The sequence below is a fragment of the Microtus pennsylvanicus genome, chromosome 5 (assembly GCF_037038515.1).
Source record: "Microtus pennsylvanicus isolate mMicPen1 chromosome 5, mMicPen1.hap1, whole genome shotgun sequence".
In the NCBI taxonomy this organism is placed as follows: domain Eukaryota; kingdom Metazoa; phylum Chordata; class Mammalia; order Rodentia; family Cricetidae; genus Microtus; species Microtus pennsylvanicus.
In genome coordinates this window covers 14,170,425-14,195,959 of record NC_134583.1, presented here as the reverse complement: position 1 = coordinate 14,195,959, position 25,535 = coordinate 14,170,425, and positions in this window count along the sequence as shown.

Here is a 25,535-nt window from a genome sequence, read left to right as displayed (position 1 = left end):
TCAATTACTTCAAGCTATGTTTGAAAGGCTCCAGGTGCCTGGGAATATGGTTGTTAGGCCGATAATGAGAGCCCTTCAGAATCACCTATATCAATTTACCATTAAACAGTTCCTTCTTTCTTTCTCACTATGAACTGTCAATTCGAGTATTTTTAGAACTTTTCTCCCCATGAATAGCCTCTGATAGCCTCTTCTGGAAAAACAGTAGTGCATTTAAAAGTTTTAGGAAATCATAGCCTGCACTCCAGCAACAATGAGAAGAGATTTACAGTCAGTGAGTAGCTGTTTGCACAGAAAAGCCTGTGACTCTCTGCTTATCTGATACTTCAATTGTTTCACAATAATCACAGAGTAAAGCGGATATTGATTTTTTAGGTATTCAAGCTATACTCCTGACTGCAACTACTAGTAAAACAATTTTATTTTATATTATTTTTAGTATCGTAAATGGTATATAATTTGCTATAATGGGTTTGTCCTCAAGCAAGGGTATATATCCATGTATGTTTATGGTTATGTTTTAAAACCCAATGTATGGCTAATTTTTAAACATATTTAGACTTTTCCTTGTAGAAGTTGTTCTTTCCATAGGAATATAAAGAAAAAGTATCAGATTTGGAAGGCTGGCCCAATTATAAAAATAAAGTTATTGTTTTTTCTCTTACAATATAATAACTCCAAATATATTTGGTTCGCTTTTGTGATTTTTTTTTATTTTTTGTGTGTTTTTTTGTGATTTTTTTTAAATCAAACAGTGATTATACAATAGCTAGAATTAGGTAAAATATTAAAATACTGGGTGATAACAAATGGTTATAAGTTTCTGTCACCAAATTTTGTCATTAACCATTTCCTTTGTAAGTGCACTATGAACAAATCTTGGGAAAACATTTACTGTTTCATATGAAAATAACCAAATATATTTATTAGACTTAATTAAAATAAATGTGTTAATAATTATCATAATAATCCTTTTCTGGAAACCATGTCTGTCTTGCCTTTAGAAATTCAGGGCATGGTTTTTCTTCCCATCATAGAAACAACACCCCATTCTTATGTTTCAAACAATAGACACATCTGAAACATTCACAAATTACAGAAATTACATGTTCAAGTGTTTTCACAGGCTAAGGAAGTTAGGTGGATCAAATCACATATCCTTCACCAAAGGGAAGTGGAACATAGATATTTCAAATATTCAAATCAATAAATGCAATTTTTTCTTTTTCTTATTTTTATTAATACAACCTTGTTTCCATCAATGAAGAGTCTTGGGTTAATATTCTTGTGCTTGAGTTCCTATCTTGTTCAGAACTGAATTTCTAGCCTTTGACACATTCTTGAGGAAAAGAAACACTGTGAAAATTCTGTCATTGCTAATCAAAATGTCTCACTTTCTTTAATTATTCCATTTATAAAAAAGAATAATCTGCAACCAGTTGTCCAGGAGTAAGTCTCAACTCTTGTTTTTATTAGATTCCTTCTCAGTCTATCAAACTTCTTTGTTGTAAGGGTAGTCATTGTCTTCATTTTGATATTCTAATGTATTTTCACTAAATAAACAGTATGGAATTCAAGATTATACATTTATTCTACATCTGACTTCTTTCAAATACATCATATTTTTTGTATAATTGATACTTTCAAATAATGGTTTTACTGAATAATTTTACCCGAACTTGACACAAGCTAGAACAACTATGAAAGAGGGATTTCAAGTTTAATAAAAATATTCCCAATATTGGCCTGTGGGAAAACTTGTAGTGAATTAAATTTTATGTTAGTTTTAATAATTTTTTTTTGTTTTTTTGTTTGTTTGTTTTTCGAGACAGGGTTTCTCTGTAGTTTTTGGAGCCTTTCGTAGAACTATCTTTTGTAGACCAGTCTGGCCTAGAACTCACAAATATTCACCTGCATCTGCCTTTCGAGTGCTGGGAGTAAAGGCGTGTGCTACCACTGCCCAGCTTAATTTTTAAATTTTATTTTTGAGACAATAATTATGTCATTTCTCCCATATCATTCCTTACTACAAACCCTCCCAAATACCTCTCCATGACTTTTTTCAGCATATGTGTCCATCTATATATCTCTCCATATATGTGTATGTACACACATGTATCTATAAACACACGTGTGTGTATGTGTGTGCACTTCGCAGTCTACACACACACACACACACACACACACACACACACATATATATATACACTTCAAAGTTGTGGCTTTTGACATTTCTTTTTTAAAAAACACTATCTTTTTTCAATAAACATATCAATCCAAGTTCCTACTCCCTCCCATCCTCCCATTTTCTTCATATGCCTCCCACCCCACCCCATCCACTCCTCAGAGAGGATAAGTTAGGCACATGACTTTGGTGAAGGTCCAAGACCTTTCCTACTGTATCTAGGCTGGACCAGGTATCCATCCAAAGAGAATACTTTGTTTGGTTGAGGGGCACCTATATTGTTTCTAGGTTCTGGCTATTACAAACAATGCTGCTATGAACATAGTTGAACACATGTCTTTGTAATATGATTCAGCATCTTTTTGGTGTATTCCCAAGAGTGGTATTGCTGGATCCTGAGGTAGGTTGATTCCCAATTTTCTGAGAAACCACCATATTGATTTTCAAAGTGGTTGTACAGGTTTACATTCCCACCATCAACTGATGAGTGTTCCCCTTACTCCATGTCCTCTCCAGCATAAGTTATCAATCGTGTTTTTTATCTTACCCATTCTGAAAGGTGTAAGGTGGTATCTCAGAGCTGTTTTTATTTGCATTTCCCTGATAGTTACAGAGGCTGAACATTTTTTTAAGTATCTTTTGGCCACTGAGATTCTTCTGTTGAGTATTGTATTGTTAGTTCTGTACCTCATTTTTAATTGGTTTATTTAGAATTTAGATGTCTAATTTCTTGAATTCTTAATATATTTTGGAGATCAGTCCTGTCTGATAGTGTTTGGTGGAGATCTTTTCCCATTAAGTAGGCTGCCTTTTTGTCTTATTGACTGTGTCCTTTGCTTTACAAAAGCTTCTCAGTTTCAGGAGGTCTCATTTATTTATTGTTGCTTTCAGTGTCTGTGTTACTGGGCTTATATTTAGGAAGTGGTCTCCTGTGACCATGCATTGAAGGCTACCTCCTACTTTCTCTACTATCAGGCTCAGTGTGGTCAGATTTATATTTAGGTCTTTAATCAATTTGGACTTGAATTTTGTGCATGGGGTTAGATGTGGATCTATTTTCATTCTTCTACATGCTGATATCCAGTTATGAAAGCACCATTTGTTGAAGTTGTTTTCTTTGTTCCAGTGTGAAAGTTTAGCTTCTTTGTCAAAAATCAGGTGTTCATAAGTTTGTAGATTAATATCTAGGTCTTAATTTTGAAAGCATATGTCAACCTCTCTGTTTTCATGCTAATACCAAGCTGTTTTCATTACTGTAGTTCTATAATTGAGCTTGATTTCAGGGATGGTGTTGCCTATGGAAGTTTCTTTATTATACAGAATAGATTTGACTATCTTGTTTTTTTTCCATATGAAGTTGATTATTGTTCTTTAAAAGTTTGTGAAGAATTTTGTTGTGATTTTGATGTGATTCCATTGAATCTATAGATTGCTTTTGGTAAGATTGGGATTTTTATTGTGTTGATCCTACCTCTCTTAGAGTATGGGAGATCTTTCCATTTTCTGATATCTTCATCAATTTCTTTCTTCAAAGACTTAAAGTTCTTGTCTAAAAGTTCTTTCACTTCTTTGGTTCGTGTAACCCCAAGATATTTTATTTTATTTGTGGCTATTGTGAAATGTGATGTTTCTCTAATTTCTTTCTCAGCTTCTTCATAATTATTTTGAGTTGATCTTGTATTCTACCACATTATATATCAGTTGTAGGAGTTCCCCTGGTAGAGTTTTTGAGGTCACTTATATATACTATCACATTATCTGCAAATAGAGAAAGTTTGACTTCTTCTTTTCCAATTTGAATCCCCTTGTTCTCTTTTTGATGTCTTATTACTATAGTCATAACTACAAGAACGATGTTGAATAGATATGGAGAGAGTGGACAGCCTTGTCTTGTTCTTTATTTTAGTGGAATAGCTTTCAGTTTCCATTTAATTTGATGTTGGCTGTCGGCTTGTTGTATATTGCTTTTATTATGTTTAGTTATGTATCCCTGATCTCTCCAAGACCCTTATCATGAAAGGTTGTTGGATTTTGTCAAATGCTTTATCAGCATCTAATCAGATGATCAAATTTTGTCAGTTTATTTATATGATGGATTACATTGATAGATTCTCATACGTTGAACCATGCCTGCATCTCTGGATAAAGCTAACTTGATCATGGTGGTGATTTTTTTCATGTGTTCTTGGATTCTCTTTGCCAATATTTTATTGAGTATTTTTTCATCTATGTTCATGAGTAAGATTGGGGTGTAATTCTCTTTTTTTTTTGTTAAGTTTTTGTGTGGTTTTGGTATCAGGGTAACTACAGCCTCATAAAAAGAGTTTGGCAATGTTTATTCTGTTTCAATTATGTGGACTATTTGTGGAGTATAGGTATTAGCTCTTCTTGGATATTCTGATGGAATTCTGCACTAAGCCCATCTGGCCCAAAGCTTTTGCACAGCTAAAGAAAAAAGAATCAATCTGTGGAAGGGCACAGAATGTGTGGAATCTATGTCAGCTGTCATAACGGACTGAATATTAATATCACACTATATTAAAAAACAAAGAGTCAAAAAACTCAAGTACACTATTCAAAAACTGGATCTGAGACCCAAACAGACTTCTAAAATGGGGAATAAAATGGCTAAGAAATATCTCCAAAACATTCATAGATATAAGTAATTGGGGACATTTTTGAGATTTTATTCTAGTCAGGACTACAAATATTATTACAACGAACAATAACAAGTGCTATAGTTCATTATATGACATGAAGAAAACTAATGTAATTGGAATTACTGTATTACAATAAATTATTTCAAACTTATAATAATTTTAGTATGTATTTTAACAGATGTATCCAACAGCATAATTAGTGATGGGCATTTGTTACATTATGCATATTAATATTGATTTTGTAATTTGCCTATAAATTTCAAGTTATTCTATCATCATTAATTTTGAAACACATACTTATACAATCTTTGTTTTGCAGTTCAGTTCAAAGAGGCCTAGTTATGTAGCAGGTTTTAATATTCTTTTTTAAAATATTTATTTATTTATTATGTATACAATATTCTGTCGGTATGCCTGAAGGCCAGAAGAGGGCGCCAGACCTCTTTACAGATGGTTGTGAGCCACTATGTGGTTGCTGGGAATTGATCTCAGGACCTTTGGAAGAGCAGGCAATGCTCTTAACCACTGAGCCACCTCTCCAGCCCCCAGGTTTTAATATTCTTATAGTGGAAATACACGTAGAAGCTTTTCCAAAATTGAGAGCTTAAAGTAAATAATAATATAGCAGAAGTTTTCGTCTCACCCAGTCCCACAACCATCCAGTCCCAAATAAACACACAGAGGCTTATATTAATTATAAGCTGATTATCCAATTGCTCAAATTTATTACTAATTAGCTCTTACAACTTCAATTAACCCATAATTCTTATCTATGTTTAGCCATGTGGCTTGATACCTTTTCTCAGTAAGACATTCTCATCTTGCTTCTTCTGTATCTTGGTGGCGACTGACTGTTTACTTTTCCTCTTCTCTGAATTCTTCTATTCTGATTGCCCACCTAATCTTCCCAGCTGGCTACTGGCCAATCAGTGATTTATTAAACCAATATGAGTGACAAATCTTTGCATTGTACAAAGCATTGTCTTACAGCACAATATGAAGCATTAATATTTATTTTTTGTGATTCAATTTAAAAAGAAAGTCATAAAGACTTGCTTTTTATTTGCTATTATTTACTAAGACATCTGAATGAAGAAAATAGAAACACGAATCATCTTTTTATTCTGAGCATCTAACAAGGACAATTTACTTATGAAAAAACTTTTTCCTTAATTACTGTATGTGGGAACTGATAACACCAATATATTTGAATATAAGATTTTGAGAGCCCACATATCAACCTGCAAATTGCTTTGGTAAGACTCCTGTATTCTATGTGAATATTCACTATTATCAGTCTGTGCATCATGTTTTCAGTGCATCATGCACTGTCTTGCAATTGCCAGCACACAGATATCACTAAGAAAACTTCTGTCAAATTAGCAAATATATTTGATAAGTCAAAAAATGCTAAGATTTTTAAGAATTTAGAGTATTTAAGTGATTCTTAAAATTGATGGGGAAAGTAAGAACTAGTGGGGCTAATCTTATCTACTCATCACCCACATCCTCCCATATATCTTTACAGTTCTCTTATTACTATAATTTGTGAGTTCTATGTGTTTATGTAAAAGGGGAGACACTGAAAAAGTGTAGGAGAATGCATGGGAGAAATGCTTTAATCTACAAATAAATTCTTTTTTACATTTCTGTTTGCTAAACCTTTGTTAAATAAAAATATGGTTGATGATTTCAAGTCCTAGTAGAATATTTAGCATCGAAATGATTTCAGGTTGTTGTGTACTTAGTTAGAATTGTTTCAGGAAGCATTTTGGAACAGTTCTATCCATTTTGCTAAGTACAACTTTTATTTTGCCTCACTACAATTCAATTTGAAGAACAAAATCATAGCCAGACTGCTACCAATACTTTGGATACCTTTCAGAACTTAGAAATAGTACTTTAATGCTGAAGACAGCAAATATATATACACACACATCTCCCCTCAGAAATCTGTCAGTGTAATGAACAATTTAAAACTAATATACAGGAATAATTTAGGAGATTTCTATAATATAAATCTAAGTATCAAATTGCCTTAACTGAAACTGTAGAATTATACAAAATATACAATATTCTGTTTCACAAAGTGATGGCAATTGAAAGTCGACTTCACAGAAAGTAAGCAAGTCTTATACTTGATTTGTGTTCTATTGTTCAGTTTCACTTTGTGACAAGAGAAGGCCAAATTTAATTTAAAATAATTCTTAGATGTATAACTATTATGAACTGAAACAGCTGCAAAATGCTCCAATAAATCTGCACTATTAAAATAGTCCTTAATGGAATGAAGTTATATTTTCTTTAATAAACATGAACAAGATGTGCAGTTCACCGAGGTAATTCATCATTCAGTAGATAATCCATTAACATGTCTCATAGAAAGCAACAGTCACTAATTCATTTTCAGAAAATTAAGTAGTAAATGTACAGTGACTAGAGTTCTCTCTTTCTCTTCCTTCTTTTTTATATTAGTTCTTTAAAATAATTCTTTGTAGTGTGATCATGTTCATACTCCCTTCCCAATCCCATTCTGGGTCTCTCTTCACACACAACTGTGTGTCTTTTTTCCCTCATCAACGATAAATTTGCACTGCCCATATTTTCTTGAATGTGTAGTCTTCCACTGAAGCATGATAGACTTACTAAAGGTACACTCTAAGAGAAAATCAACCCCTTATTCCCATGAAGCTAAGAATTACTAGTAGATCCTCGGATAGAAATTCTTATTATACCCTCCTCTCCATGGTGAAATTTGGTTTTACATGGGATGTGTGGGTCTTGTGACTAGTGTCTCAATGGCTATGACTCCATATGTATACCTGTACTGTCCAAAATATACTATTTCCTTATAGTCATCTATAATTCTGTCTCTTACAAATTCTATTTCCTCCTCTAAAATGGCACTCTTTTAGAGGATGAAATTTGTAATAGCTTCCACTTAGGGGTGAACTTTTGCATTCTCTCAATTGTTCCATCTTGGACAGCTGTAAATCTTTTTTTTTTCTTTTTATTTATTTATTTATTTATTTATTTATTTATTAAAGATTTCTGTCTCTTCCCCGCCACCGCCTCCCATTTCCCTCCCCCTCCCCCAATTAAGTCTCCCCCCCAGCCCGAAAAGCAATCAGGGTTCCCTGTCCTGTGGGAAGTACAAGGAACCCCCACCTCCATCCAGGTCTAGTAAGTTGAGCATCCAAACTGCCTAGGCTCCCACAAAGCCAGTGCGTGCAGTAGGATCAGAAACCCATTGCCATTGTTCTTGAGTTCTCAGTAGTCCTCATTGTGTAAATCTTGTTCTTGATCATCATGTATTGAAAACAGAGATTCCCTGATGAGAGTTAAGACTTGCCTTAGTTGATGGGTATAATGTTATCTAAACATAGGTTCGTTGAATAATAATGGTGCTATGTATGGGTTTTATCTTATAGAATAGGTTTTATATTAGCTTGGGAAGTTATTGTTTAATCTCCTGAGAACTATGGCACTATTTTAGAGTAGGCTATATCTTTCAAGGTGAACCATCATTGTAGTACATGGAATTTACAGCTGAGTAATATGGATGATTATGTCCCTCCTCTGGCAGTGTACATAGCACCTTGCAATTTGATAGGGTATAATAATGAACATATTTGTAATATAGAGTATAGAAAAGTTTTATTTCTCAAAAGAAACATCACACACACATATATGAGTGGAGTAATTTATATATATATATATAATATTATTATAGTTACTATTATATATATTATACATATTCACATTCAGAAATGATGAATAAAGACAACAGAAAAGCAATTTTCTTTTCTTTTTCTAAAATAAATAAATATAATTTTATTATATTATAATCATATTATATTATGTTGTAATAAATCTATGATACAATATATACTTTATTAGAATATATGTGTACATGTAAATATATGTATATATGTAAATAAACACAAACATGTCACTATTTTTGTGAATTTGATCCTTGGACATAGAAAGTGTGATAACATGCTTTTGTGTGAGTTCTCATTTAAGAGATGTGAAAAGGCACCACTTTCGAGCAGATGAGGGAGGGTGACTTGATCGGGGGAGGGGGAGGGAAATGGGAGGCGGTTGCGGGGAGGAGGCAGAAATCCTTAATAAATAAATAAATAAAATAAATAAAAAAAAAGAAAAAAAAGTAGAAACACGGATTTTAATTCAATGCTATTTTTTCAGAACATTTTTAATTAAATCTTAATTACATGTGCAATACATCACCCAAATTTAGAAGCTCATTTTTTAAATTTATTTTTTTATTAAAAATTTTCACCTCCTCCCCTCCTCCTATTTCCCTCCCACTCTCCCCACTCCCTGTTCCTCTCCCTGTCTAGTCCTAAAAGAAGTCAGGGTACCCTGCATTGTGGGAAGTCCAAGGCCCTCCCCGCTCCATCCAGGTCTAGGAAGGTGTGCATCCAAACAGACTAGGCTCTCAGAAAGCCAGTACATGCAGTAGAATCAAAATCCGGTGTCATTATCATTGGCTTCTCAGTCAGCCCTCATTGTCAGCCACATTCAGAGAGTCCAGTTTTATCACATGCTTTTTCAGTCCCAGTCCAGCTGGGACTGAAAATATTTAATATCAATATGTTGGTGAGCTCCCATTAGATCAGTCCCACAGTCTTCATGGGTGGACGCACCCCTTGTGGTCTTGACTTCCTAGCTCATGTTCTCCTCCTTCTGCTCTTCATCTGGACCTTGAAAACTAAGTCCAGTGCTCCAATGTGGGTCTCTGTCTCTATCTCCATCCATCGCCAGATGAAGGTTCATATTCATCTTTTTGGGTCTGGGTTATCTCACTCAGTAAACTGTTTTCTATTTCCATCCATTTGCATGCAAAATTCAAGATGTCATTATTTTTACCACTGAGTAGAACTCTAAAGTGTATATGTGCCACACCTTCTTTATCCATTCTTCTATTGAGGGGCACCTAGGTTGTTTCCAGATTCTGGCTATTACAAATAGTGCTGCTATGAACATAGTTGAACAAATGCTTTTGTAGTATGATGGGGCATCTCTTGGGTATATTCCCAAGAGTGGAATTGTTGTTTCTTGAGGTAGGTTGACTCCCAGTTTCCTGAAAAATTGCCACACCGATTTCCAAAGTGGTTGCACAAGTTTACATTCTCACCAACAATGTAAAATGAAATAATTTCTTAAATTTTACTTCATAATATTTAATAGAAAACTTTGTTAAAACGGTGATCCAAACCTTATTTTAACTTTGAACATGTTATCATGATAGATTTAAGATGTTTTAGAGAGACAGGTGGAAGGGGAGAGAAATATCATGAAGTACTGTGGGTAGTTAGGTAGCAGGATTTGTGTGGAGTTGGGAGAGTAAAAACATGGTAATAATAGACTGAATGATCATATTCTAGTGTATTTTTAGAATAATATTCTTGTATATTTAATTTCAAAGTTTATCCTTTTTCAAATTTGTTTTTTTTTTCTTTTCTTAATTTAAACCTTTTGAAAGTTTACATACTAGTTACATACCAGTTCTTCCTCCCACACCTTTTCCTGTCCTATCTCTATCTCTTCCCATCCCACCTCCCATTAATTCCTAAGAAACTTCCTTGGGAAATTAAGAATGTCTGGTATACCAAGTTGGAACAGGACCAAGCCCCCCCCCCCCCGTATCAACACTGAGTAACATGTCCCACCATAGGGAATGGGCTCCAAAAGGTGAGTTCATATACTCAGGATAAGTTCTGGACCCACTGCCAGGGTTTCCCCCAACAGATCAATCCATGTAACTGTCACTCACATTCAGAGAACTTAGTTCAGTCCCTTGAAGTATCCCCAGGTATTAGTCCAGAGTCTGTGTGCTCCCTTTAGCTTGGGTCAGCTGCCTCTATGGTTTTCGCATATATGATCCTGACCCCTGTCCCTTGTTCATATGATCCCACCTCCCTCTCTTTCACTAATCTTCAGGAACTCAGACCAGGACTTGGTTGTGGATCACTGCATCTGCCTCCATCAGTTACTAGATGAAGGTTCCATGATGACAATTAGGATAGTCATTAATCGATTAAAGGGGAAGGCCAGATCAGGTACCCTCTCCACTATTGCTAGGAAGCTTAGCTGGGGTCATCCTTGTGGATTCCTTGGAATTTCCCTTGTACCTTGTTTCTCCCTAACCAAATTATGCCTCCCTCTTTCAAGATATCTTTGTCATTGTTACGCCTCTCTGTTCCTTCCTCCATTACTTGGTCACCTGAATCACTCATGTTACCATACCCCATCCCCTCTTTTTAACTCCCCTTCTGAGTGTACCCAGGAGATCTTAACTATTTCCTTTTTACCGGGACCTCCATGTATGTTCTTCCTAGTGTCCTTCTTTTTACCTAGCTTCTATGGAGTTGTGGATTGTTGCCTGGTTATCCTTTGCTTATATTTACACAATGGAGTATAACTCAGTGTTTAAAAAAAAATAAGAAAAGAAAAAAAAAAGACATCTTGAAATTTGCAGGTCAATGGATAGAATAAGAAAAACAAAACAAAACAAAACATTCTGATGGAGGTAACCCAGACCCAGAAAACAAAATAGTATGTATTCACTTATAAGTAGAAATTAGACATAAATCAAATTTATTTTTGTATCATTCCAATATATTTAGTTCCCTTTGGTATACTTTGTGAATTATTTTGAGTGCTCACTAGGCAGTCAAAGCAAGTCGCACTACAAATTTCACTTCTCTCCAATTAATTTTAAATCCTGAGACGGCAAAGTCATCCATCATGATGTTGGAATGATGTCTCAGGCTTACACAGGCACATAAGAATGTCATTATGGAAGTTTGATTCATTTCCATTTGGTAAAAAAATTCTGCTATAAATCACTGGATTCCCACATTTTACAAAGGAAATGAAGAGAATATATTAGAAAGTATGTTTTTATTGCTATTTTGCAGAATTCCAATTAAGTGTTCTTGTCATATAACATTATTGGTTATAGTATTTACCAAACTAAAAATGGTTATAAGTAGCCATAGACATCTTTGTTACCACTCTTGAGAAGAAAAAAAAAAAGCCTTGGAGGTGGTTTCAGGGAGAGAAACACTAAATATTCTTAACCATAGTTTCCTTTGATAAAATGCAACTCTATAGATAAAGTGACCATTAAATATTTACTCCACAGAAATCTAACAGAACATAACATGATGAATTTAAGGAGCTTATAATGTTGTAGCTATTATTATAACTAACAATGTGATATTTTATAGTAATCTATCACTATAAGAGCATTTATAAAGAAATGTATTAATTGGAAGGTATTTTTACTTCATATTTATTGGTGTCTTCTCTGCTTGTATATCTGTATAAGGGTGTCAGATCCCCTGGAAGAGTGGTTACAGACTATTGTGAGTTTCCATGTGGGTGATAAGGATTGATTCTGGGTCCTCTGGATAAACACCAGAACTCATTTTTTTATTTTTATATTTTTTATTACTTTATAAATATTACCAATCAAAATTCCCATTTCCTCCCCTCCTCCCACTCCCCCACTTACCCTTTCCCACACCCCCTCTAGTCCTAAGAGAGGCAAGGCACCCTGCCCTGTGGGAAGTCCAAGTCCCTCCCCTCTACCTCCAGGTTTAGGAAGGTATGCATTCAAAGAGAATAAGATTCCAAAAAGCCAGTACAGGCTTTGTGGGAGCCTAGTCAGTTTGGATGCTCACATTACTAGATCTGGATGGAGGTGGGTGGTCCTTGCACTTCCCAAAGGGCAGGGAACCCTGATTGCTCTTTGAGCCAATGAGGGAGGGGGGCTTGATTGGGGGAGGGGGAGGGAAATGGGAGGCGGTGGCGGGGAGGAGGCAGAAATCTTTAATAAATAAATAAAAAAACAAACAAACAAATAAATAAATAAATAAAATTTTAAAAAAAAAAGAAGAAAGGGAAAAAAAAGCCAGTACATGCAGTAGAAACAAATCCCAGTGCCTTTATCATTGGCTTCTCAGTCTGCTCCAATTGTCAACCACATTCAGAGGGTTCAGTTTAATCCAATGCTTATTCATTCCCAGACCAGCTGGAGTTGGTGAGCTCCCATTAGCTCAGGCACACTGTCTCAGTGGGTGAACCAAGCCTTGTGGTCCTGACTTCTTTTCTCGTGTTCTCCCTCCTTCTGCTCTTTAACTGGACCTTGAGAACTCAGTCCAGTGCTCTTATGTGGATCTCTGTCTCTGTCTCCATCTGTCACTGCTTGGGTGAACATGAACCTACACCTACATAGCCCCAAAACCTATGGTAAAAATCAAAGAATACTGACATATATATACATTGACTCCTCAATTTTATCAAGGTATACTCAGATAAATGTATTTTTTTTTGATATCTTGAGGAAAACTTTTCCTCTTGCAGGAGGTGGGCACACAAATAGAGACCTATACCCAGACATTACTTAGAGAATGTAATAGCATGGAACAGTTGGTCCTAAATGGGATGTCTTCATCAATCTCTCTGCTCAGAGCTCTGGGAAGCTCATGGAAGAGGAGGCAGAAATAGGGTAAGAGCCAGAGAAGATGTAGGATACCCAGAAATCAAGGTCCTCTAATTATATATGACCAAAACACATATGAACTCACAGAGACTGAAATAACGTGCACAGGCTCTACACTGGTCTGTACCATGTTATTTGTGCTTATCTTTTGGCTTCTAGTTACTGTTTTTATATAGTTCCTGAGTGTGTAAATAAAGGTCTCTGATTCTTATGCCTTCCCTTAGGCTATTTTCCTTCTGTTCATTTGTCTTATCCAACTTAGATGTGAGTGCTTTGTTTTATATTATTGTATCTTATTTTGTATATTTTAAAAACTGAATTAAAGAAGTAAGGAATAAGCAAAAACTTAGCCACTAGGATAGATGATAACTGTAGGTGGTCCGCCTGCCAAACCCAAAACAATGACACAGAAACTGTATTAATTACAACATTGCTTTGGCTATTAGCTCAGGTTTCTTATTAACTAACTCTTACATATTTAATTAACCAATTTCTATTATTTTATGTTTTACTATGAGGCTTGTGGTTTACTGGCAAGGTTCCTGGGCATCTGTTTCCTTCAGCAGTTACATGGTGTCTCCCTGACTCTGCCTATATATCCCTGACTCTCTCTATATATTCTTTCCAGCCTTACTATATTCTTTCCTGCTATAGGCAGAAGTAACTTCTTTTATTAACCAATTCTAGTAAAAACATATTTACAGCATACAGAGAAGAATCCTCTATCAGTTAACAACTGAACAGTCACTTACACTTGCTGGGAACAAGAAAATCAATTTTCTCTAGTGGAGAGACTCTGGATATTTTAAACCCTTTAGGACAGCCTAATTTCCAGGAGCAGTTGACAGTCATCTTATTATGGTACAGTTTGGTGGGGTTGGTTTTGTTTAATTTTTTTGGTTTGGAGTGGTTTTGATTGTTTTTTGAGAAAGAACTTCAAGTTGGGTAGGATAGAAGAGGGTAGAATCTAGAAGATCTTGTTGGCAGGGAAGAATATGTTCAAAGCATATTTAAATTTAATTAAAATACAATTTAAAAAGAAAAAAAATCTTGTGAAATAAAGAAAATACTTTGAAAGTTGGAGAAACTTTCATTGGTCTCAGTGAAATAATATTGTACTTAGTTGCTATTGCCTATAATAAACATTGTAAAAATGTCAACATTGTGAATGTTGTACCACACATCAAAATTTGACCATAACATTATTCAGTAAGAAAGATTCACTTACATCACTTTTTAACTTTGTGAAAGCATTCCGTACTTCTTTCCTGTTCAAGGAGATTAGGGCATGCAGTGTCTCATATAGTAACATTATATTTCAAAACAGGATATTTTCCATATTTTTAAAATAAAGTTTTACTTTTCCATTTGATATATTAAAATTATAAAAAGCATAATCATTTATGTGATGATTATTCCTAATTTTCACCTTTACTAGATGTGATATTAATTAAAGTTCAAAATGGAGGCCATACCCGTGAGGGAATTAGTTTTATTTGAAAAGAGAACGCCTCTAATCTAGATATTGAGATATGAAGACATAAACTTAATCTTGGCCAAAACTTCTGCTTGGAAGCTTATATAATAGCATTGAGGAAGGAAGCTTTTTTTTTTTTTCATTCTTGCCCTGTCTTGCTAGCAAGTCTATTTCTTCACTTGCATTAGAGTTTCTTCAGGACTCCAGCATCTACCAAAGAATAGATGAGACATCCAGCTTCATGGACTGAGCAATTTCTGGAATATTGAAGTTCACATTAATACCCAGTCATTGTTGGGTTACTTTGATTATAACCTGAAATTTATTCTAATCAACCCCATACACATAGAATTATAATTGAATAAACCCCAGATATGTAGTTTATTTTATAAATTCTGTATTCTAGAGAACCCTGGCTAATACAGATAATTGTACCACAAGTGATTCCAGAGCAAAAGAAGTATAAAGATAAATATTTCAAGTATCTGGAATATGCTTTCCAGTTTGCTTATTCATACAGTTACAAAGCCTCTTTAATTACTGTAGCCTCTCTAGGGATCTAAGAGAATAATAAAATCCCACGGTGTAAACAATTTTACAAACTTGAGGTGATAAATGCATTTGATTATCCTTATTCACCAATTATGAGTGGCAACAGATTTGCTGGCTCTGTATATAAAAGTTTTGAGAGTTTGTGGAAAAATATGGAAAAGTGTAATGCTGACTATAGGGTAGTTTACAGTGACTTTGTGGTAGTTGGCTCTGGGCTGTCAGGATCCCTTTCCATCTGAGTTGCAAAACTTATACCAGCCAGTTGCTCTTGAAATCTTTGGCCAATTTGACAAAAGATAGGAATGAACTCCATGATTAAATTAACTAACTACTTGCATCTCAGAATTCAGTGAAGAACAATGAGTTTAGTGTTAATATTGACTAGTTCCAGATGTTCATAAGCAGTGTGGAGGTTTCTAAGTGTTCACTGGGAGAGATTCTTCTTTCCAGCAGCTAGCAAGCTCAAATTGTGGAAAGTCAAACTGAAGTCCTCATTATAAGGTTAGCTGAATTATATGTAAAAATGATGCCCCTGCCCTGGAGGGTGTTGGCAGTTAAAATAAGAGCATTAATTGGTAAAGAATAAGACCCTGCAATTGGAATAGAGTTAGTTGTCGGGGAGGTCCCTATTAAGGGTGAGAACTTTTAACACTCAGATTCTCAAGAGTTTCTTTCACTTGAAGAATTAGTACATCTACCTTCAGTCTCACCCCTTGAAAGATAGCCCTTTTTATTGTTGATGGAGATAATTAATCCCTCGTTGCCTGCTAGATTAGCAATTACCTTCTCTGAAAGAAATGCCAGCAAGACAATATTGATTTCCCTCAAGACATCAGCTGCCTCTATAACAAGACTTACCTAAAGGTAGATTCCTAGAATAGAGGTAGAAGATGCAATCAATGAGGTGTACTATATTACTAAATAGCACAGTGAATTTGCTAATTTATTGAAGCACAAGTCTTGGGAATATGTGTGGAAATAGATTTTACGAGTATGGTATAATGGTAAAAGGAACTTAAAATTGGATTAGGATATGCTTATTGACATGGGCCCTCTTAGTGGAGATTGTTGGTTTAATATGGAAGCGTGTACATTTAAAAAAAAAGGGTGATTGATGTGGAATATTATTGTAAGATGTGTTACATTTGTTTTTGCTGTGGAACATTTTTTATTATGCAATGATATGTTGCATTCCTTCACGTTGCCTTTGTTTAACTTCGTGAAGCTGTGTTACTTTGCCTGTCTAAAACCCCTGATTGGCCTAATTAAGAGCTGAATGGCTCTATAAATAGAAGGAGAAATCTGGGGATGGAGGATGAATACAGAGGAGCATGAAGAGGAGGAGGGCATCAGGGGCCAGCCACAGCCACCCACAGCCACCCACAGCCACCCACAGCCACCCACAGCCACCCACAGCCACCCACAGCCACCCACAGCCACCCACAGCCAGCCAGAGTGTGAGAAATAAAGGGATAGAAAATAAGGAAAACTAAAACCTCAAAGGCAAAAGGTAGGTAGGATAATTTAAGGTAAAGAAAAGTTATCTAGAAAAAACTCAAGCTAAGGTTAGGCATCATAAGAAAGAATAAGCATCTGAGTGTGATGTATTTGGTAACTGGGTGGGAGGCTCCCAAAAGAGCCAAAAAGCCAAAGATTAAAAACAACCAACAACAGGTAAGAAAAGTTTGTTTGAATAGCTGACTGAAGCATTTTTCAAAAGATTGCATACTGAAGAGGAGTTGGAGATGCCTGATATCCCTTGACTTAACAGTGATGAAAGAATTTTAAGAGGGTAATTGCAATGCTAGAGTGCAAATATTATGGAAAGCCTAATCCTCCACAATGGGACAGCCCAAAGGTCATGTCCTTCACTATTTCTGTAATTTGCAATAAAGGCAAGAAGGGTACAAGTACATTTGAATAATTTTATTGTTTCCCTTTTCCTTATGCCAGGCATTATGTTTGGAGACATTGCTATTCAGTTGGATGACTTAGATACTTTGGGTTTAATTGGGACATGAAAGTAGCAGGAGCCTAGTGGCAGTACTGACTCATCCAAAGGTCAGGTGATCCTTGTTATCATACTAGACAGCACAGACCAAGCGATGTCAATATGACTTAACCAGTAATGGGTAGCACAGACAAAGTGAATTTTATGGAGGCATGACTCATATTGACCTTTGGTACTTACTAATTGGTTATGAGGTTTTCAGGCATGAAAAATGTAACAAGTTTACCGAATTTTTGTTGGATCAGTGTAAGCAGAAGCATTCTCACACAAAGAAAGAAAAGCTACATTAGATTATGGCAAAATGTATACTTGTATACTTTACAGACATAGAACCTATTGAATAGCAGGAAATGTAGGTTTCCCTGAGTAAGGACCTTGATGAAATACCATTCTCCAGTAATTCTACAGAATTTTACATTGGTAACTATATAGTAGGGGAAAAGAAGCAAACAGACATTTCAGGTTCTATTGAATAGTGGTTTTTATTTGAAGAAGATTCCAGAACGTCCCAAGAAACATTTTGGTCCTTCAGGTAAAGTAGGGACATTTAGAGGCCAGGTTATTAACTCCATTGTTTTGGCTGAAATCTGACTCACAGTAGGTCCAGTGGGCCCGCAAACTCATTCTGTGGTTATTTTCTTGGACCCCAAGAGTATAATTGGAAGAGGTATTCCTTGAAGTTGATAGAATTTTCATTTTGGTCTCCTGAACTGTGCAGTGATGGCTATTATTGGAGGGGTCAAATGGAAGCTTTCAGAGTTGCCTCTTCCAAGAAAAAAAATAGTAGTGAATCAAAACCAGTATCATATCCCTGGAGGAACAGGAGAAATTAGCACCACTAATCAGGACTTGAATGATAGAGTAGTTATGCTTCCAATCACATCCCCCTATAACTCTCCTGCCTGTCAAGTGAAGAAGACAGATGGATCATAGAGAATTACAATTGACTATTAAAATCTGAAACTGGTAGTGATTCCAATTGCAGCTGCTGTACCAGACATAATACCCTTATTACTTCCTTAACAGATCTCCCGGTACGTAGTGTGCAGCCACTGATGTAACGAATGCCTTTTTCATGGTACTTATCCTTAAAGACCCCTAGAAGCAATTTGCTTTCAGCTGGTAAGAGTATATTTCGCAGTTCTACATCAAGGGTATATTAACTCTACTTCCATCTGTCATAACTTAGAAGGGATGTCTCGATCCTCCGATTCTTGCACAAAGTATTACACTGGTGCAATGCATTGACAGTATCATGCTGATTAGAACAAAGGAGCAAATGGTAACAACTTTCAGATCATTGGAAGCACATATGTTTATCAAAGGATGAGAAATAAATTCACCCAAATTTCAAAGGTCTTCTACAATAATGAAATTTTTAGGAGTCAAGTAGTGTAGTGCATGCCAAGATATTCAAGCTAAGGCAATAGTTTTCAACTTTCCTAATGTTGTGATCACCACTTCATGACATTTTGATTGCCAACAATAAGTTGTTTTGCTAATTCATATCTATAATTTTTCTATTGTTATGAATAGCAGTATAAATTATGAATATATGTGATGCACAATTAATAAAAACTCAGGGTCAGAAATTGGGGTTCAACCTGAAGATCTGAAAAGCAGAAGTTGCCTTTTGATGAGCATTTATATGGGTGTGCAAAACAGAAATTTATTTGCAATTATAAGTGATGTGTGTGTGTATGTGTGTGGTGTGTGTGTGAGTGATTGGGCCCAGGCAGGTCCTGAAGACACAAGCGAATTACATGAAGAAGTTGCCAAAATACATATGGTTTCTAGTCCTGTTAAACTGTCATCTGGTGCCAAGTATGTATCTATAGACTCATGGGGTTACCCTTCGATTACATGAGGAATAGAAGACTGGGATCTACTGTATTAATAGTTCCTCATGTAATGCAGGTACTACCCAGAAGTTGACAGATGCAGCAATACAAATCCTTTTCTCCGATAACCCTAAAAGACATTGGTATGGGAGAATCTTCACAATGGGCAGAACTTTGGGCAGTACACATGACCATACACTTTGTAAGGAGAAACGGCCAGATGTGTGGATTTTCACTGATCCATGTGCTTTAGGCAATGGATTGGCTGGATGTTCAGGGACTTGGGAAGAGTCTTCTTAGAAAATTGGTGAGAAAGACATCTAGAAAAGAAGGATGTGACTAGATATCGCCAAATGGGCACAGGATGTGAAGATAATTATTTGCTGTTTAAGTGCTCATCAAAAGGTGACTTCTGCTGATGAGTTCAATAATCAAGTAGATAGGACAACTCATTCTGTGGATAGTCAGCCTCTTTCCCCAAGCATTCTTGTATTATATTAATGATATATTATTATTATCTTATTATATATTCAGTCCAGCTGTTTCCAGGGCTCTCCAACTGATTCAGAAAACAATATCGATGATTGTTTTTTTTTTTCATAAGAGGTCTTTCTTTAGATCATCAGCTCATTAGTAATGAAAGCTTGGCCTTTGCTTAAGTGTGTACCCAACTGCTCTTAAAATTTACATTAATTTGTTTATGTTAATTTGTACTGTGCCTTGTGACTCATTACCTCTCTACAGTACTGTACATCTGGTTTCTTTTACTTCTGGCAGAAGAACCCTCCCCACTTCCATTAATCTTTTTCCAGAATTTCTATCTCTTTCTGAAGCCCTGCCTATCCTTTCCTGCTTACCTATTGTCTGTTCAGCTCTTCAGTAAACCAATCAGAGGTGAGGTGAAGTAGAGATTCATCTTCACATAGAGTACAAATGGATTGCTCCAATAGTTATTGCCTATACTGGCTAGTTTTATTTAAGTTGTCATAAGTTAGAGTCAACAGTGAGGGAGAAACCACAATTGAGAAAATACCTCCCCAAGATCTGTCTGTAGGCATGCCTTTAGCACATTTCCTTCATTAGTGGTTTATGGAGAAGGGTCCAGCAATTTCTACTGCCATGTCTGAACTGGTGGTCCTGGGTTCTATAAAAAAGCAGTCTGAGCAAGTGATGGGGAGCCAGTCAGTAAGTAGCACTCTTCCATGGTCTCCGCATCATACTCCTGTCTTGCAGATGTTCAAGCCCTCACTTTTTAGTATGAACAGATACATGGAGGTGTGGATCTACTGGGATAATATAATGAGACATAACAAAATCCACCTTGTCTAATCACATCTTCCTATTAATTTAAAAATGTCTTAATATTCCTTCTTCTATCTCTTGCAATATTTTTTATGCTTTTTTTTGGTTATATCTGCATATACAACTTAAAATGGTCGAATATCAGCATATTTTTTAGAAAATGAATTTTCTCTAAATCATTCAACGAATAGCCCCCAAATTGCTATTATTATAATAATTTGCTTTCTAAAATTTAAACAAGGTCTCAGTAGAATAAAAATATCTCCGTTTATTTACTCATGTCTCTTTGGTGTGATTAATATAGGTTAATATCTATCAACATTTAAAATATGCTGCTCTGAAGACATGAGGAGTTATATAAAAAATGAAAAAAAAAAAACGAGATGCATGTGAAAAGTCCCAGGGGCATTTAGAGCCACCCAAACAAACTGTTGCTGTGATGTATGGCTGATAGCACAGAATTTTTTACTTGTTTCCTTTTATACTTTTGATGATGGAAAGATTCCTGCGTTATAGTTGCAGAGATGGATAAATACAGGGCACCAATCATGACAAGAAAAGGTAATAGCAGTTTACAGTCCATAAACACCTGACATCCAGATGATCATATTTAGTGCTGTATTCAAGAGCTATAATTGAGAACAGATGCTAGTGCTCCGGAGCTAGACACACAAGAGGGTGGAGTGTCCTCTAGTATTCCAGGGAGCACATGCGCATGTCTGTTTTAATTATTCTGTGCTGTGGACTGATTAGGAATTTCAAGATGATGGCTATAAACAATTTTTCCTTGTTCCTTGAATTCTGAAATTTAGTTTGAAATTGCTCAGTGAAACCTTAAAAGCTGTGATTATATCATATGTGACACTTACGATTTCGCCACTCAAAAAAAGGAGAAAATATTAGACTAGATTGTAATTTTAGATATAATCTCAAATGATAGAAAGCCTAGAAATTGCCATGATAAATTGTCACCAAGTCAACTGTCTATAACAGACCTCTATAGACAAAATCATCAGAAGAATTGTTGGGTGTAGTGGAATACCGCTGTATTTTAAGCCTTTAAGATGGGAAGGTAGGAGAATCAAGGTCATTTTTCCCTGCATTGGAAGTTAAGAAAACCTGAGAAATGAGACTATCTGAAAAAGAAAAAAAAACAAAAACAAAAACAGAAAACTGGTTAAAAACATAAATGACAATTTTGTGCTTTATAAGTCATTCACATCCATTAAAAAGTGGTCTTACCGCTTTAGAAAGAAAAACTATAGTAAAATTATCATCATTTGTTCCCTTGTTCCTTCTGTTGCTAGAAAATTAACAAGGCCTTTTTGTAAGTTCCCATCAATCAAATTAGCATTTTAAATAGATTATTTAAATGAGAAACATCAATTTTGTTGTTTTAAAAGGATGATTTAGATGTACCTCTAGTGATTTGGGGTTAGTTTGAACCACTTTGTTCTTTCTCTTTCCAAAAACATATGCTAATGCATTCCCAGAAATATTATAAAGATAAACTAAAAGGCACTTTGCATAAAAGAAATGGTATATAAATGCAAATTAATAGAACTAATGTATGTTATAATTATGTATAGAACATTCCATAGTTAAGCACTGTCTTAAGTTGGGATTTATCCCGTGGGGGAAGATAAGAATGAAAGAGTTCACAAAAGGACACATAAAATGGTTAAAGTAGAATGAAATGTATGGCTGTTAAAAAAATCCAGAAAGGATGCTAAGATTATTTAGCCTGCAAATGTGAAGCGATAGGGAAAATATAATTGAGTTATTTAAGATTTTGAAGGGTATTATAAAAATTGATAAAATCTTTTTGTATATACTATTCCATAACAGACGTTGGAACAATCACTCAAAATTAATGGAAGGTTAATTTAAAAGGAGTAGAAGAAAATACTTATACTTAATACTTTGTAAAGTCAAAACTCCTAATTCAGTACTTTGGGAGATTATATATTAAAATGCATAAATTATGTATTATAAAAGGAAAAAGTGGCATTTTTAAACCAAAGTAATTTCTCATATAAGATGGAAGTTCAGAATCAACCTTCAAAGCAAAAATATGATCAACAGTATCAGTGTCATAAGATTCCAGCTGTCACTGTACACAGCAAATTAGCATTTTCTGTACAGATTGCTGAATTCTTTGCATTTTTGAGACATTTGGTTTATTATCAAGAAAGAAGGCAGTGGATATAAAATGATGTCTATTCCTCCCTATAACTGCAACTTTTACCCCAACATATATTTTTTCCTACAAATATTCTGTATTTTTAAGAAATTAGCTTACAATAGCTGTCATTTATCTATAAATAATTGATAAAATAAAATCAGAAAAGTAATTTTCAATAAAACATTAAACATCAAACATTGAGGCTTGGAAGTAAATTTAAAAAGCTAAAATTGGGTACATCCCATGTTCCTCTTTTTGGGTCTGGCTTACCTCACTCAGGATAGAGTTTTCTATTTCCATGCATTTGTATACAAAATTCAAGAAGTCCTTGTTTTTTACTGCTGAGTAATACTCTAATATGTATATATTCCATACTTTCTTCATCCATTCTTCCATTGAAGGGCATCTAGGTTGTTTCCAGGTTCTGGCTATTTTAAACAATGCTGCTATGAACATAGTTGAGCATATACTTTTGTTGTATGATAGGGCCTCTCTTGGGTATATTCCCACTCACATTTGGTTTCTAGACATAAATAAAGGACATTGAGCTTATAATTCATGTTCCTAGAGAAGCTAAATAAGAAGGTGAATCCAAAGACAAACACATAGGCATCCTCCTGAATATTAACCTTCATCAGGCGATGAAATGAGACAGAGACAGAGACCCACATTGGAGCACCGGACATAATTCTCAAGGTCCAAATCAGGAGCAGAAGGAGAGAGAGCACGAGCAAGGAACTCAGGACCGCGAGGGGTGCACCCACACACTGAGACAATGGGGATGTTCTATCGGGAACTCACCAAGGCCAGCTGGCCTGGGTCTGAAAAAGCATGGGATAAAACCGGACTCTCTGAACATAGCGGACAATGAGGACTACTGAGAACTCAAGAACAATGGCAGTGGGTTTCTGATCCTACTGCACGCACTGGCTTTGTAGGAGCCTAGGCAGTTTGGATGCTCAACTTACTAGACCTGGATGGAGGTGGGGGTTCCTTGGACTTCCCACAGGGCAGGAAACCCTGATTGCTCTTCTGGCTGAGGAGGGAGGAGGACTTGATTGGGGGAGGGGGAGGGAAATGGGAGGCGGTGGCGAGGAAGAGACAGAAATCTTTAATAAATAAATAAATAAAATAAATTTTAAAAAAGCTAAAATTCGATATTGGTGCTGCTTTAATTATAAAATTTTTATTTTAGCAACTTCAGTATGGTTGTTTGGAAAAGAAAAATATATCCAAAACTTCATACAAATTTACAAAAAGCTATTTCATGACCAGTAAATGATTTCCCCTTAGAATTTGCAGGGTATTAAAAATAAGACTAAAGAAAATACACAGAGCAAAAAATAAAATATTCATACTTATAGTAAGCTTAATATTTTCTTAATTTCCTTTTTAGCTCTTATTTTCATTAAAATTCAATAAGGGCATTATGATTTAAAACATTTTAAAAACACTAATATTTTATTGTGAAGACATGATGGTACAGACAAAATAATTAAAATACATATACATCTTTTAAACATATGTGTGTGTGCTTTTTTTGTTAATATTTTGCAATCTCCATCTTGAACATTGTTACTGATGAGCTTCCTACAAAGTACTCCTTTTTTCTACTTTCAGCCAACTAGAGTTTAACAATTAAAGCAAAGGATCTGCTAGGGACAGTGAAGGCCCAGGAACATGCGTCAGTGAGTGAAGGGACTTTCCAACAACCTGACTAATCACATGGTGTAATGAAAAAAGAACAAATCCTTCAACTGTTCTCTGACCTACACATATGCAATATGGAATAGGTGTGGGCACAGTCATGCATACCCCCACATGCAGTAAATTTATAAACATAAAAAAATGAGGTGTTTCACTGACTTCAATCAGTATTCCTAATCAAAAGATAAAATATATTACTTATTTTTGGTTTTGCTGTTGTTTCTATTCCCTAAATGATAAGAACTGATTCACTTATGTGTTCTAATATTCCATGTGATAGCTTTAATTTGTTTTTTTTTTTTTCTTGCATGGGTCTGAGTTAATAGTTCACAGTGCTTGATGTCATGAATTTTTTTTTTTTTGCAAATAAAATGTATTTTGACTATATGCTGCCCTCGGTGTGCACTTTTTAACAATTACCATACCTGTAATTCAGCCTCATTCCTCCAGACAATCTCATTTCTAATTTAAAGTCATGTAAAGAAATGATTTATATATAAAATCTGCACACAAGCTCAGACTCATAAGAATACATGCATTGCTGGTTGTTTTCAGCCAGATGCATTTTGCTTAATATATTCCCCATCTTCAAACATTTTTTTCTAAATATAATAACATGTCATTCTTTTTCTTTTAAAATTTTAATTTTTTCGAATTTTATAAATGTATACAATGAAAATCCTATCTACACTATAAGCAGCCATGGAGTGAAGAAGGCATGATAGTAAGTCTTCCCCCAGTGTACTCTCCCCTTATACTTCCTGGATGCACTGCAACACATCATTTTCTCAACTTCATATCCTCTTTTAATTAATAATCCACTAAGCCCAACTGTAATTGATCATTGAATCAAGGTCCACTATATGTAATATGACATATTCTTTACTGATTCAATGTTGACTCATACATAGAGTTAGTTCAGTAATTTGCTCATTTTACAGAACATTGTGGAAACATGAAGGGGCAGTAATCCCTGTAGCATCTTGAGTAAGCTACTTGTCCTTCACATATATTGCCAAAAGTGCTATAGTAAAGCCACAACATAGTTTGGGTTTAGTTTTTTAAGGAGCACCCATATA